At 35.1% G+C, this 17,713-nt stretch overlaps 2 long non-coding RNA genes across 2 annotated transcripts; one reads left to right on the forward strand and one right to left on the reverse strand.

Moving 5' to 3' along the window:
- The first annotated feature begins 4,325 nt into the window (after nt 1–4,325).
- Nucleotides 4,326–4,977, forward strand: LOC146929025 (uncharacterized). Its single transcript, XR_015008236.1, has 2 exons — nt 4,326–4,402; nt 4,484–4,977. It is a non-coding gene; the product is annotated as an uncharacterized LOC146929025 (long non-coding RNA).
- A 3,296-nt stretch (nt 4,978–8,273) lies between these two features.
- On the reverse strand, nt 8,274–10,427 carry LOC146929026 (uncharacterized). The gene is made up of 3 exons (XR_015008237.1): nt 9,971–10,427; nt 9,637–9,826; nt 8,274–8,777 (listed from the first exon to the last, which is right to left on the reverse strand). It is a non-coding gene; the product is annotated as an uncharacterized LOC146929026 (long non-coding RNA).
- Between the last annotated feature and the right edge of the window lie 7,286 nt (nt 10,428–17,713).

The following is a 17,713-nucleotide window of genomic DNA, read 5'->3' on the forward strand; positions in this document are numbered from 1 at the left end:
CGAAATTTTGTTTTTGACAAAAATAAGGAGGGAAATTAAATTTGATTATTTTGGGAGAAGTGGGAAAGTGAAAAAATTCCGCCAAACAAGAAGTGGTTAAAGTGAAATTGAGATTTATTTTTTATTTTTTTTAGCAAAAACTCAATTCATTTCTATGTAGTTTTATTGCTGGTCAATTTAGTCTTTGACAAAAAAATAAAACTTAAATTGTTCTCTAATATATTATATTAAAGACAAATTAATCTCTAAATCATTTTTTTTTTGCAGTGGTCGGGGTTTGAACCTCGGACCTTGTATATTTTTATGCACTGTCCAACCAACTGAGTTAACCTCACGAGGACCTCTAAATCATTGTATTAGAAAGCTAGAGCATGTTTATTATAAAAAAAATTAAAAAAATTATCATTTTTAAGAATATTACACCTGTTTGCTATTGCTTTTTAAGAAAACTGGATTTAAAAAATAACTAAAAACAAACTATTACCCTAGCTGCAAAATCTTGTAGTCAAAGTACTCGGATGAGCGTTCAATGACTAAACAAACTATTTATCGACTAACCAAGCTTACAACTATCACCCTGATGACAACTCTAACCCTAATGACAAGATTCTTTGACCTAAACAAATACAAATATCTCATCACGAATGATCAAACTCACAACTCTTGCCCTAACTGAAAGAATCTTGGAGTCAAAGTACTTGAATGAACGTTCACTGAGTAATCAAACCCTTTTATCGACTAAACAAGCTTACAACTACAACCCTAATGACAACTATAAATATAATGAAAACATTCTTCGACCTAAACTAATACAAATATCTCATCACGACTGATCAAACTCACAACTCTTGCCCTAACTGAAAGAATCTTGGAGTCAAAGTACTTGGATAAACGTTGAATGACTAATCAAACTATCTATCGACTAACCAAGCTTACAACTCTCACCCTAACGACAACTCTCACCCTAATGACAAGATTCTTTGACCTAAACTAATTCAAATATGTCAGCACGACTCATCAACCTCACAACTCTTACCGTAACTAAAAGAATCTTGAATGTGAAGGTGAGAAAAACACAAGAAGGGGGGTTGAATTGTGTTTTGAAAAATTCTTCGTTTCTCCTTAAAACTGAACACACTGATCAGAAGCTAAGTGAGACAGCTTCTGAAGTGATAATCAGAATCTAAATGCAGCGGAATAAAACAGAGAGAGAGAGAAGAAGAACGACACAAAGCAATTATACTGGTTCCTTCCACAATCCGGAAGTAGTCCAGTCCCCCTTGCACTTCCAAGGAGATTTCACTATGAGTAATATCTGATTACAAATGCTCAAGCACACAAGCAAGAGACTTCCTTTGCTCAAGCACACAAGCTAGAGACTTCCTTTGCTCAAGAACACAATCAAGAGACTTCCTGCTCAAGCACAACTGCAAGAGACTTCCTAACTAAACAAAATTACACAGAAAATTGTTTAAGGTTGAACACTTGATATACAATCAGAGGTGCTCACAATACAAATCAGATACAGACTCAATGGACTTAAGAATTTCTAAGATATGACTTTTAGACACAGAAATTCTAAGTGAATGCAGAACAATTTCAGCAGAGGTTTGGTACTTGTGAAAATCTTGTGAGTCTTTCGTTCAGCGTTCTTGCATTACCAAATCTCTAGGTCTTCACTCCTTTATATAGAGGTGTGAAAGAGACGTTGTGAAATTGCCAGCACACCAAAGAGTCGTTGTTGAAGCTTGATCTTTCACCAATGATCTTTTGCCTGATTTGGTTGTTGTCCTATGAAGAACCAATTTGAAATCCATTCCTTATCCAAAGGAACATCTATGCAGGCGAAACCGTATTCTGGAGCTGTTTTCTTGTCTTGTAGCGTGGACACAAAACAGAGTAGTGGAGAACGTGGTTGTACAATTCGTACAAAGTACAATTTCAACGCTTTCGTCCAAATTGCAAGCACAAGCCTTCAAACACCTTTGAAATGACCGTTGCAAAACTCCACTAATCCTTTGTTTGTGTTTTCGAATCCAATAGACAGCTTTTGCATTGATAATTCTTCAATTCTTGAATCTTTTGCAAATCCAGTTGAGATTCAGCTTCTGGTGAAATAGCTTCTGATGAGGCAGCTTCTGATGATGCAGCTTCTGATGATATGACTTCTGCAGCTTCTGATGATGCAGCTTCTGATGATATGACTTCTGGACTTCTTGTCTTCAGGAGCACTATTCTTACTTCAGAAGCGACTTAACTTCAGGAGCACTATCCTTACTTCAGAAGCGACTTAACTTCAGGAGCGCTTTTTCTCTTCAGTAACAAGTTGCCTTCAGGAGCGTCCAAGCTTCAAATTTTTGTTGTTTCCTTTGCTCTTTATTTGCTCATTCAGAACCAATGATGATGTAACTTTATAATTATGGTCCTGTACACTTGAACAAATATTAGCTAGTCCAATTTACAATTTTTAATACCTTGTTATCATCAAAACTCTTTAAGGTTCATTGTTAAACACATTTTGTTCCAACAGAATGGACGTTCGCTGAGTAATCAAACCCTTTTATCGACTAAACAAGCTTACAACTACAACCCTAATGACGACTATAAACCTAATAACAACATTCTTCGACCTAAACTAATACAAATATCTCATCACGACTGATCAAACTCACAACTCTTGCCCTAACTGAAAGAATTTTGGAGTCAAAGCACTTGAATGGACGTTCACGGAGTAATCAAACTCTTGTTATCGACTAACTAAGCTTACAACTACAACCATAATGACAACATTCTTCGACCTAACCTAATACAAATATTCGCCTTTCGAATGATCAAAGTCACAACTCTTGCCCTAACTGAAAGAATCTTGGAGTCAAAGTACTTGAATGAATGTTCGCTGAGTAATCAAACTCTTTTATCGACTAATTAAGCTCACAACTCTCATCCTAATGACAAGATTCTTTAACCTAACCTATTTCAAAGATTTCAAAACCACTGATCAAACTCACAACTCTTACCCTAACTGAAAGAATCTTGGAGTGAAAGTACTTGAATGAACGTTCATTGAGTAATCAAACTCTTGTTATCGACTACCCAAGCTTACAACTCTAACCCTAATGACAACTATAACCCTATTGACAACTTCTCCTAATTTTTTATTCATTTTCGATTTATTGTATCTCTAATTTATAAATATGATTTATTGTACATTTAATTTATATTATGATTAAAGGAAAATTGCTATATCTTTTTAGGATTATATTCGATCAATCTTTGTCCCTACAAACTTAACTCAGTAAGTAGAGACAATATATAATATATGCAACCATAAAAAATATTCAACCAATCATATGAAGTAAATTACTGATTTTAGTGTGTGCCATTAAAATCCTACCAACTATACTTTCGTTGGAAGGCATGATTATTAAACCTAAACACCTTGAAGGATGAACTTTGTGCTTTAAAAATTGCTCCTAATCCAAACAACTAAAAATACACGTTATTGATATGAGGAAGCTGTCAAGGAGAGAATATGGCAATAAAAAGAAGGAAATTATCTTGTTTAGAAAATAAAATTATATAACGCTACTATAATTAATTATTTTTTACGGGATACCGTTGATTTTATTTTTATAGAAAAAGGGATATAATTGATTATTAGTTATTCATATAATATACTCTCTCCATATTCCACGTAAATGTCAGTTAAAAAGAAAATTTTTTGTCTCATATTTTATCTATTCATCAATGCGGTTATCACGTAAATATTAGAAAATTATGAATTATGAATTCCACGTAAATATGAGAAAATTATTTGTCTCATATTTTTATCTATTCCACGTAAATATTTTCATTGATTATTAGTTTCAATCTCCATATGCGGTTAACACGTAAAAATCTCAAAAAAATTCCAATTGTAATACAAATGTATTTTATCATATGTTATTTTGACAATACTAATACATTATTAAGGTTTTTTATTTAGTGTGTGCCAATATTAATTTTTGGAATAGGACCAACAAAATCAGCCCAATATTCTTCATCACCAAGAAAATCGGCCCAATAAATTGGCCCAATCCAACACTTGCCAAAAAACCATTAAAATAATCAGATTTATTCCACGTGTGGGTCCCACCTGCACAAAAGCAACTTGTTGGCAGCAGGTTGCCTCTCTCAAAATTCCAACGGTCAGGATCTGTTTCAATATAATACTAATATATCAATGGCTTACAATGGCTGTCAGACTTATATGCACAAGTTGTGTTTTGTGCACAAAAAGATGAATTTGTGCATTCTAAACTGGGCCTAGATTAATAGGTATAGATATAGGTGGCATTTAGGGTGCACATGGCTATAATTTGTGCACTATGGGAAAGTTTATCTCAGCCATTAGATTAAATAGGTGCATTGATTTTATTATGGTTCATCCACACCATATCATTTTATTTTTTTTCACTTTACCTTCAACCATTAGATTAAATAGATGCACTGATTTTTATTATGGTCTATCTACACCATAACATTTTTTTCTTCACTTTATCTTCAACCTTAGTTTCAACAACCTCCATGAGAGACCCACCACCTCCACCAACACCTATCATTTTAATCTTCTTCAATCAATGGATTACCGTGAAGGATGTGGCTCACCGCTCAAACCCATTTTTCCTTCTTCCATATTTTTTGGTTCCCTTTCCCAAACCCATTTTTCAGGTTTTATCAATTGCCTCTTTCATCTAATCATATGAAATTTGGTATTCAATCAGAGATTGTTTTCACAAATTATTACTTGAATTTACACGAAACCTTAATAACCCTAAAAACATAAATAATCTTTGTATTCACCAAGATGGTAGCTGTTGTTGTCTTGTTCAATGTTCATTCACATGACTAGTTTGGTACTACCAGATACCATGGAAGCGGCGACTAGAAAAAGAAGGAAAGACTGAAGAAGAAAAGAAAAAGAAAAAAGATAAATAATGGTGTGTTGATGTGGTAACGAAATTCAATGTCGTGACGAAAATTTAATGTAGAAGATTTTGAGATATCCATTAAAAAAAAATCTGGATTTTGATTCCTCTAATAAAAAAAAAATCATCAACTTTTTTGTGAATAAATTATTTAATCCTCTTTATGAACCACCCTTAAACAACGTGTAAATATTTGGTTCTGGGAATGTATTGACATTTTTTCAAGGTTGTTCTCGTGGTTGAGAGAGGTCGAAGACAATGAGAAAAAACATGAAGGTTGATGATGATAGTAAGGTTGAAGGTAAAGTGAAAAAAAAAATGATATGGTGTGGATGAACCATAATAAAATCAATGCACCTATTTAATCTAATGGCTGAGATAAACTTTCCCATAGTGCACAAATTATACCCATGTGCACCCTAAATGCCACCATAGATATATGAGTAATAATAATAAATAACATAATTTTCTTGAAGATTTACGGTGAAAATTTAAGATGATTTCTCATAAATTATATTATGAGTTTTTGACAAGTATATTGTTAAGTTGGTTGTTGATGAACTCTATGCCCATGTGATCTCTTCTTTTGTGGTAGTGACTTCCAGGTGACAAGGAGTATGACATATGGTTATGTTTAATTAGTTTGACATAAGTATGACATACTTTAACTTGCAAGTGTTGTAAAATATCTAACTACCCCTGACAAGCTTGATTATGTAAGCCTGAGGGCAAGATAATTAATGGTCTGTAGAATATATATATGATGCATATTTTATATCCTTGTGTTTTATTTATTTTTATTTTTATGTTTTACGATCAAGAACTAAGACTTTAACTTAATGAAAAAAAATGCAAGAAAGATATTTATTTAAATTAAATTTTAAGTAACCTAATTAATTTACTAGTAAAAGTAAGATTTACGAACTTAATCCGCATTAGATATTTAAGTATTAAGACGTAACACTATCTTCCAACGTTAAAGAAAATTAGGCGTCACAGACCTCCCAGAGAAAAGGTAACAGTATGGTAACATAACAATGATTAAATGACTACACATAATTAATCATAATTCAATTGAACATTAGATTCACTCTCTCGTCATAATAACCAAAATTCACCAAACAGTTTTTATGGAATGCAATATAATACGGGACGAACATATTTTATTAGAACTTTTGTATCAATTTTTTTGTATATAGACGAAACATGGAGGTATAAGCAGTGGCGGATCTCTTTGGGGGCAGGCAAGTGTCATGGCATCCCCCAGATTTTCCTTATATACTATATTAGGTATACTATAACAACTATAATTCAGCTACTGCAGTGGAAAGGGGGTATTGTAAATTGCTCTAGGTCACTGGTTCAACATTCTTGTACTTTTTTCACCGATTCAACACCTACACATCTTCTTTTTACATATTTATTCTTCTACTTTTGCATATTGTATTTAAAAAAAAAACATTTTTGAGGGGAATCTAACCCATATCCTCTTGCTCCTTTAAAAAAATTTATAGCACTTTGGCCGATTATTAATTATTGATAATACTTGAAACCATTTAATATATATTCCATAAAAGTTTGGCACCCCCAACAAATTAATTCAAGTCCGGCACTAGGTACAAGATTCAAATCATGGTCATAGCATCTGATTAACAATTTTGGCATTTTGTTAGTTGAGGTGGAACCTATGAAACCTTGAAACTCTTGGAGACATATCCAAGTCGTATATGTATTAGATATCGATATTCAAAAATATTTTTAAAGTATTTTAAATGCATATAAGTTCTAGTATAAAATTTTGCTAATGTATCTTAGTTGTATTGTATTCTAAATCTTAAACTATTCGCGTATCCGTTTGTCGTAACACACTCATACTATGTATACTAGGAATTCAGCCCGTGCGTTGTACGGTTTTCATTAAATTATGTTAAATATTATTATTTTTTATTATATTATTTTTATTGTTTGATTTTGTCATAGAGAATATATTAAATCCCAAATATTATTTCTTTATGAAATGGAAGAAAATTAACCTTTACATGCATCAACTTCTCACTTTTAATCTCTTATATCTTACTTAAGTTCTCTAATATTCATTGAAAATTTAATTTTTGTGGAGATAAATTTTCTTTTACGTTCCCTAATTATGTCCTTAAATAATTGAAGCTATTTTCTTAATTAATTATATTTAGAGATGATTGGTATAATTAAACATACTATTACTATATTTTGGTTAATTCAAAAAAATAATATTGTTGAAGTCATTTTCTTAATGAATTATCGTGACATTTAGTTGTAATTTACTATAAAGTTAGTTTTAGAATTTGAATAGTGGCTTTACATAAGGTACTCAACAAAATTTCAGTTAAAATATTTAGGTGTAATTGTAGTTTTAGTCCCTTATTGTACTTAGTTTTAGTCCCTTAGTTTTAAAATCATTCAATTTGGTCTTATCTTCAGATTATTGGATTTAAGTCCGCGATATAGAATTGTTACCTTCAAAATATTGTTACCTTCAGTTATATTAGAAAATGTAAACCATACCTTCAACGTAGATAGTTTAACATAAACTTCAATTCATTACTTCAACCATTAACCGAATTTAACATAAAAACAATTAAAATTTAACTTCAAAAAATAGGACATTCATTTTTTGGCCAAACCTTCCACAACTTAAATATTACATTAAAAATAGACAGTCATACACACAACCTTGAGCCACCACATTTGATCATAGAATCAGTCTCAGTTAAAGATAGTAGCATACATCCTATTACGAGGATTATTGACCATGAACAAAATAACGTCACCAACTTTTAGGCCCTTTTCAAGAATAAAGTCGTACCATCCTCTCGCTTTGTATTTTTGATGCATGGTTCTTGACGCAGTGTGAACATCACAGTCATAAGATTTACCAGTTTCTTCATTAAAAAGGAGAATTTAAGATTGATTGATATACAAACCATCCTCAACAAACGTTGAGGAAAATGCTACAATAGATTTGTCAAGAAATCATACAAATTATAATTAATCAACAACAACTTAACAACATGAAAACAACAAATAATTCTTTGTAAATGCCACTAACCAAAATGAACATCGACCTTTTGAACATTATACTTCCAATAATGAACATCGACCTTTTGAACATTCTCTAATTCAGTGCCATTGACTTCAACTTCAATGTCATTCATTTTTCCTTCAATCCAAATGATATATAACATAGACAAATAAATCATATTTTTCAGCCATTAAAAATGTAACGCCTCATTGAAAGTGTCTAGAATATTCAAAAGTGCATTATAACTGATATTGGATACATTAATATTTACAATACTGAAACGACATTAAGTCGAGAATTTAGATACAAAACATCCAAGTCTTATGATGCATAGTGTACACTTAGACATCCAAAAGAAACTTGTTTACAATAAGTCATCACAACTTGTCTTATAATTATACATATGCATCCTTGAGTCCAACTTCAAGTATGTTTCCACGAACACACAGTCAATCCAAAGCTTTTTCCTTACCTTTACCTCAAGTAACCTGTAACGCCCCGGATTTTAGTCCAAGACATTACGTCTAAATCATTTATCTTTTTCTGAAAAACACTACTATTTATTTATTTCATCAATAATTATTGTAGCAAAACCTATACAAAATTCTTAACATAATTTAATTAAAAATTCTTAAAATAAATATCCTTCAAATATTTCTTCTAAAGTTACAATTCGATCAAAAAAACCCATTTTTTGTCCCCGCATACGCTTTCATCACACATCAAACTTCATATATCATTTTTGGTACCTACAACATTATATTAATGTAAGGGTCAATTTCCTTATCCAAATTGGTTCATACTCAAAGCACAAGAAACAATGTCATAAAATAGATAATATCAAAACTTATCAATCAAAAAGAATTAAGAAAAATACGTTCAAGTCATATGCTTCAAAGTAAGGTTCACACACATCTTATTTGCAATAAAATAGTTTTAAGTCAATAATCAATCACATGTATACAAGAGACTCAATGCAATTATGTGTAAGATGCATGCTCTTATAACTATATGATCCGGATATAATTCCCGCCACTAAGGCATCCACACAGAATATAATTGCAATTCCCGCCACACAGGCATCCACACAGAATATAATTGCAATTCCCGCCACTAAGGCACCACACAGATGCATATGCCATGCATGATTATGAAAATGCAGACTACAACCCGCCACTAAGGCACCACACAGAATATAATTATAACCCGCCACTAAGGCACCACACAGATATGTAATATTAACCCGCCACTAAGGCAATTACAACAAAATATTAACGCATCATCAAACACACAACCAACAGTCAATCATTACACAAACTCACATTTTCATCCTTCTCTTTTCTTTAATTCATCTAAAATCTAACATTTCTTTTCCAACATCGCCAAAACATAAAGCATAATAATATAAAATATATCAATTCACACCACATTATCATACAGAACTTTCATATAAAACATAATTAAGAATAATCACATTTAGAAAAGATTAATTTTTACTGTAAAAATACATTTTAATTATTTTTTCTTTTTAAAAGACAAGAATTGCTACCACTATTTAATAACAAAGCCCTAGCACTTAGTATGGATGTATGGGGAAAAAGCCCTTACCTTTTGTGTTTCTTTTCCTAAGACACAACTCTACGCCTCAAACTTGCGGCTATGATGCAGAGATGATTTCTCCCGCCCTGAGCATTATTTTGAAGACTGAACCTTTGAAATCATGGAGAACCAAGTGGTGAAATCGTGGAGAATTTCTTAGAACTCCCACGAGATACTCACGAAGGAAAAGGAGCACAAGCTTCATAGAAAATAATGCTAGACTTAGAAATTGGAGTAGGAAAATAATTAAGAAATGAATGAGACATTAGGGTACTCTAGAACTTGCACAAATTTTATGAAGTGGAGATAGAGGAACGAGTGACAAATTATGGGAAAATCTTACCTTGTTTCACATGAATTTGAAGGAGAATAAGATCTGGAAATTTATTTTAAATCAGCAAGGTGGATCATTGTAAGGATTTTTGAGGAAACCGCCCGTGTAACAGGTGCAGTTACTAGGTTTTCAATCAAAAGACTTGGGATAAAAAGAGAGTTGTGCGTGTACTGCTAATGGGATATTTTCAATCTAACATGGGAAGCTCTTGGAACGTTTTCCTATTTCCTTGGTCTGATCTTGGTTAAATTAATATTAGCTAGGTGTGGATTGATTTTAGGAACCAAATATCTATTTCCTTGACTCCACAATTCAAGGAACAAAGAGACATTTTGAGAGAGGAACTATACACGTACAATTCAAGGAACAAAGAGACATTTTGAGAGAGGAACTATACACGTAAATTGTACAAGCTAAATCTCTAGTAACTACTATTCTTATGCCACAATAAAAGAACATGGGTTTATCATCTTTTTTTTTTTTTTTTCCCAGCAAGGTCACTAACCTAATAATTAGGAGGTAGTTGCAATTTCAATTAGGCCACTAAAAGCACGTGCATTACCATTTCAAAATAGAAAATCAAATAATAAAATAATTAATATTAATATAATACAAATAATTTACTCTAAAATAGATTACAAATAAGATTACAACATTAAATTATTTGAATAAAAACAAATTATGTAAAGAATGACTGTCCTATTTTTGTCACACAATATTGATTAATAAAAATGAACTATATGAAAGAAAATCTACTTATTAAACCAAAGTAAGAAATGCTAAGATTTTGTAAATTTCTCGCACATAAAATAAATTGATGAACAATAAGTGACAAATCAAAAAAATCATTTAAAAATACATATATAAAATATTGGGATGTTACATAACCTGTGAACCTGAACAAATAATGAGAGGGATGAGACATAATGCCTCAGTGAGTTCTGTCTAGCCTTAGGCTAGTGATAACCTCGGGGAAAAGCCTATGGTTACCACGTGTCTAAAATACAATCTGACAGTTGATTATACGTGTGTAATCTTGCTTGACTAAACGGTTGTGCTTACTAAATCCGTCATAGTTTCTTCTTAACTTGTTATAGGTTTATCTTCCTATACGTGTCATGGCGGTTAAGGGGAAACTAAACCGCTACGCCAAGATTCGCTCTATGTATCAAGGCCTAAACAATACAAGATCACGATATGATTCTAAGCCGAACGATTAGGGAAAACCTAAGATCGTTGTCAGCATAATTTCTTAATCTTGCTTGCTTCTAAACTTGTACATAATAAACGTCGCATTACATACATAGCATATTATAAGTGCTCAATCATTAAGTTAGAGGTTAGCGTTGAACAATCAAGAATATCTGAATTCATTTTACGAATTAGTCCCGGGTGGAGTAACCCCGGAAGTTAATCCCTTACTACCGGTAAAATGCCTAGCAAGGGCGTACCGGACTCCCTTAGTGACGTGCGGGTCCCTTACAGCTTACCCCATTCCCCTTAGAGAACCTTTTATATCCAACCTTGGAAGGAATACAAAAGACACGACACCTTTATTTTCTTAATGGTCTTGACCATAAATGATTCTTATCTTGGCTTACTTGATAAAAGTTCTTGTGGGAAAAATATAATCGCCACCTCTTAGCATAAATAATTTATGCATGACTATCTAGTTCTTGACAACTATGTCAAGGCTCTATGTTCATTCCCTTACGTGATATATATATATAGTTCGCTACCCGATTCGAAACTTATAACTTCTCTCACATACCATGCATTACTTGATTAGTTAGTACTTGCTTCTTAATCAAGAAATTCATTTCAAAATATGTTCAATGGGATCTTGGTTTGAGGGGTTCACATTTGTAAAAAGACACCACGGAGAAAACCGCCTCGCGAATACCCATGCCTGTCGGAAGCAAGCAAAACAGTGAGATTTCTCACTGCCTTACTCGCCTAGGCGAGTGATTCTACTGGGGAGGCGAGCAAGAGCTAGCCGTGGCGAGTTGGGGGCGAGTAAACCCCCTGTTCTGGTGGTTTAGCTCGCCATGGCAAGTAGTTACTCGCTGAGGCGAGTTATGACAGTCCAGCACCCTCAAAAATGGTATTTTTGACCCAAAAACCTCAAATCCAAGTATCTCAAAGTGTATCATGTCTCTAAGGACCATAAAAGACTTGTAAAACCTTCATCTAGCAAGTATTAACAAGTTATGTAAGCATGGCATGAAAAGCGGTACAATTACACTATGTATAAACCCTACAAAAATATATTTTCTTACAAGCATGATCACGCAAACCCAAGGGTGGAATCTAAGTAAGAACTCACCTAAAAATAATCTGAAGATAGCTCACAACCTCAAGCCCTTGACAGCAAAACCTTAAGAGCAAAACTCTAGATGAAGAAGTCTAAGTTGGCGAAGTTTGCTTCCACTTTCTTGCCAACACCTTGATGAATCTTTAAACTTGCTTAATCTCTATCTTAGAGGAGGATTGAGAGAAGTTTAAGGGAAGAATCAAGTTTGGGAAAGAGTAGTGGTGACTAGTTCTAGAGGGAAGGGAGAGCAAAGAAACTTATGAAAACCCTAGAGAGAGAAAGATAAGAGAATTGTGATGAATGTTGGTACCAACATGCTTAAGTACCAACTTAGCGTGAAATTCCAAAAATACCCCTTATCTTAACGCGTGCATTTTATCGTTTCCAGATATTATCTCGGTTCCTAATAAGCGGGTTATTACATCCTACCCCCCTTAGAAAAAATTTGTCCTCGAAATTTAGAATATACCTGAAAACAAATGCGGATACTGATTTAACATCTCCGATTCAAGCTCCCATGTAGCCTCACCATCTGGCGAACCCTTCCATATAACTTTCACTATAGGAATCTCTTTGTTCTTGAGGGATTTGACGTCACGGTCTATTATTCTTTCTGGTTCCGGTTGAAATGTCAAATCCGATCTCAAATCTATAGAATCTAACTCAACGGGTTGGAAAGGATCCGGAATGTACTTCTTCAATTGAGATACATGAAACACATCATGTAATCCCGACATAGCTGGAGGTAAAGCTAACTGGTAAGCTACTGGTCCGATACGCTTGAGTATCAAAAACGGCCGCACATACATTGGACACAACTTCTTAGTTCTGAAAGCTCCTCTTAAACCTAATTTAGGAGTAACCTTTAAAAACACGTGATCACCTTCATCAAACTCTAAAGGTATTCGTCTCTTATCCACGTAACTTTTGTGACGACTCTGAGTTGTTCTCATCTTTTCCTGGATTGACTTAATTTTCAGAGTTCTCTCTTGAATGATTTCTGGTCCAATAATACTTTTATCACCCACTTCGGCCCAACACAAAGGAGTTCTACACTTCCTACCATACAATGCTTCATAAGGTGCCATTCCAATACTAGAGTGAAAGCTGTTGTTGTAGGAAAATTCTATCAAAGGTAGGTGATGATTCCAACTTCCGCCATCTTCAAGAATACATGCACGCAACATGTCTTCCAAAGTTTGAATGGTTCTCTCTGACTGACCATCAGTCTGAGGATGGTGAGAGGTGCTTAGCTTCAACCGAGTCTCTAAAGCTCTCTGAAAAGCTTTCCAAAAGTGTAAAGTGAAGATGGGATCCCTATCTGATACGATACTTACTGGTACACCGTGTAACTTGACTATCTCTGAGATGAACAACTCTGCATACTGCGGTGTCCTGTAGGTAGACTTAACCGGCAAGAAATGAGCTGATTTGGTTAATCTATCCACAATTACCCAAATTGAATCATGGCCTTTCTGGGTACGGGGTAAACCTCCTACAAAGTCCATAGTAATGTGTTCCCATTTCCACTGAGGAATCTCCAACGGTTGAAGCAAACCCACTGGTCTCTGATGTTCAATTTTGAACAGCTTGTACTTTCGACTGATCAACCGCCACACCTCCTTGAGAAATTACATGACCCAGAAACTTGACTTCTGTCAACCAAAACTCACACTTACTGAACTTTGCGTATAACAGCTTCTCTCGAAGAATATCCAACACTATCCTCAGATGTTGAGCATGCTCCTGCGGATTCTTAGAATAAACCAATATGTCATCAATGAAGATGATAACAAATTGATCTAGGTATGGCTGAAAAATCCAATTCATATAATCCATAAAAACTGCTGGAGCATTAGATACACCAAAAGGCATGACCAAAAATTCATACTGCCCGTAGCGTGTTCTGAAAGCCGTTTTGGACACATCTGAAGATTTGATACGTATCTGATGATAACCCGATCTAAGATCAATTTTTGAGAACACAGACGCTCCCTTAAGCTGATCAAGTAGGTCATCAATTCTTGGTAGAGGATACTTGTTCTTGATAGTTACCTTATTCAACTGGCGGTAATTAATACACAGTCTCATACTACTATCTTTCTTCTTGACCAACAACACTGGTGCACCCCATGGTGACACACTAGGCCTGATGAAATGCTTCTGAATAAGCTCTTCCAATTGGGATTTCAATTCCTTGAGTTCCAAAGGAGACATTCTATACGGCGCTACTGACACTGGTTCCGCTCCTGGAATCAGATCAATTGAAAACTCGATTTCCCTTTCTAGTGGTAAATTTGTAATATCGGCCGGGAAGACATCCAGGTACTCACTGATAATTGGAATATCGCTAGGACTTAAATCTGACTCTGAAGTCACAGTGAGCGTAACATAAAAACCCTTATCTTGAGCACAAATAAATTGAACCATCTGGTATGTGTGCTTAAGTAATTCTGACAAGGCCACTCCCTCCACTGTATTACTAGTTGGCATATAAATACTCTTCTCCGTACACCCTATATATACATGATTGGCTGACAACCAGTCCATACCTAATATCATATCAAGTTGCTTCATCAAAAGACATACCAAGTCTATGTAATAAGTCTTACTAGATACGGTGATAGGACAATTTTCACAAACATAATTCGCTACAATTCCTCCGTCGTGGCCGTAGTTACCTTCATAGGGGGATTTAATAACGAAACAGATAAATGAAGAGCTTCCACACATTGAAAAGAAATGAAAGAACACGATGCACAACAATCAAATAAAACATTAATAGGATTCTGACCAAGATAGCACGTACCACCAATCAAGTCTTCATTAGCTTGTGCCTTCTTCCCATCCAATGAGTACACCCTGCCTTTGCTCATTGTGGTACTCACACCTTTGCCCTTGTTAGCTCGAGTTGGACAATCTGCCATAAAGTGTCCTTTCTGACCACAAGCATAACATGAATCGTCACCTATCTTGCATTGCCCAGCATGGGTCCTTCCATATTTCCTGCAAGCTACAAAATGATTAGATGAACCCATCTGCTTCCCTTTTTGAGGAGACCCCTTTGGTTTCAACTTATCATGATGCCTATCAACAAAACTTCCCTTCCTTCTATCAAAAGACGTAGTACCCTCCTTAACAGCTTTGTCAAAACCTCGCTCAGCTTCCAAGCTATTATGCACCATCTCATCAAAACTCGTCAACCTCTGCTGACTGACCATAGCATACAGTTCACCCCTCAAGGCATGCTTATACTGATTCATCTTCCACATCTCATTACCTGCATACTCATTGTGAGTAGAGTAATGAGACAACTCTTCGAACTTCTTGGTGAAATCTGTCACCGACATACTGCCCTGCTTCATATGAAGAAACTCTTGCTCCTTACGAATACTTCTCTAACATCACATGCTTGAAGTTGTCCCAGTTTATCTCCATGCCACTATTTACCATGCGGCGTCGAGCAGTCTCCCACCAATCTTCCGCCGGACCACGGAATTGATTAGTCGCAATGATAACCTTCTCTTCTTCAGTGCAAACAGCCATACGAAAAATCCTTTCCATATGCTTATTCCACATCTTTGCCTCTGGCGGTTCACCGCGACCATCGAACTCTGGAGGATGGTTCCGATTGTACTCTCGGAAAGCTGGATTTCCCACAACTGGAGGTGGTGGATGTTGTTGTTGCACTCCGGGACCTTGTTGCATAACGGCAGCCAACTGCTGCTGGGACTGAGCGTTTTGCTGAATCTGCTGCTGCAACATTTGCATCATCTGTTGATTCTGTTGCATCAGTTGTGCCCACATCTGAGCATCAGGGTTAACATTCTCCTCATCATTCTGATTAACTCTTGGCCGGCCTTGTCCCCTTCGTGCTCCAGACATTTCACTCTAACTATCATATTTAAGTCAAAGTGATCAATTTCAACTAAATATAACAATGAGGACAAATTTCCTAAACACAAAAGAACGACTACTTGGATTGTAATATTAATGACCTAAGGCACGATCTGAATCGACCTGCTATGATACCAAATTGTAACGCCTAATTGAAAGTGTCTAGAATATTCAAAAGTGTGTTATAAATGATATTGGATACATTAATATTTACAATACGGAAACGACATTAAGTCGAGAATTTAGATACAAAACATCCAAGTCTTATGATGCATAGTGTACACTTAGACATCCAAAAGAAATTTGTTTACAATAAGTCATCACAACTTGTCTTATAATTATACATATGCATCCTTGAGTCCAACTTCAAGTATGTTTCCACGAACACACAGTCAATCCAAAGCTTTTTCCTTACCTTTACCTCGAGTAACCTGTGAACCTGAACAAATAATGAGAGGGATGAGACATAATGCCTCAGTGAGTTCTATCTAGCCCTAGGCTAGTGATAACCTCGGGGAAAAGCCTATGGTTACCACGTGTCTAAAATACAAACTGCTGGTTGATTATACGTGTGTGGTCTTGCTTAACTAGACGGTTGTGCTTACTAAATCCGTCATAGTTTCTTCTTAACTTGTTATAGGTCTATCTTCCTATACATGTCATGGCAGTTAAGGGGAAACTAAACCTCTACGCCAAGATTTGCTCTATCTATCAAGGCCTAAACAATACATGATCACAATATGATTATAAGCCGAACGATTAGGGAAAACCTAAGATCGTTGTCGGCATAACTTTTTAATCTTGCTTGCTTCTAAACTTGTACATAATAAACGTCGCATTACATACATAGCATATTATAAGTGTTCAATCATTAAGTTAGAGGTTAGCGTTGAACAATCAAGAATATCTGAATTCATTTTACGGATTAGTCCCGGGTGGAGTAACCCCGGAAGTTAATCCCTTACTACCGGTAAAATGCCTAGCAAGGGCATACCGGACTCCCTTAGTAACGTGCAGGTCCCTTACGGCTTACCCCATTCCCCTTGGAGAACCTTTTATATCCAACCTTGGAAGGAATACAAAAGACACGACACCTTTACTTTCTTAATGGTCTTGACCATAAATGATTCTTATCTTGGCTTACTTGATAAAAGTTCTTGTTGTAAAAATATAATCACCACCTCTTAGCATAAATAATTCACGCATGACTATCTAGTTCTCGACAACTATGTCAAGGCTCTATGTTCATTCCCTTACGTGATATATATATAGTTCGCTACCCCATTCGAAACTTATAACTTCTCTCACATACCATGCATTACTTGATTAGTTAGTACTTGCTTCTTAATCAAGAAATTCATTTCAAAATATGTTCAATGGGATCTTGGTTTGAGGGGTTCACATTTGTAAAAAGACAGCACAGAGAAAACCGCCTCGCGAATCCCCATGCCTGCCTGAATCAAGCAAAGCAGTGAGATTTCTCACTGCCTTACTCGCCTAGGCGAGTGATTCTACTGGGGAGGCGAGCAAGAGCTCGCCGT

Source organism: Medicago sativa, chromosome 4, assembly GCF_051527215.1.
Source record: "Medicago sativa cultivar Bolivia chromosome 4, Bolivia_mono, whole genome shotgun sequence".
Taxonomy (NCBI): domain Eukaryota; kingdom Viridiplantae; phylum Streptophyta; class Magnoliopsida; order Fabales; family Fabaceae; genus Medicago; species Medicago sativa.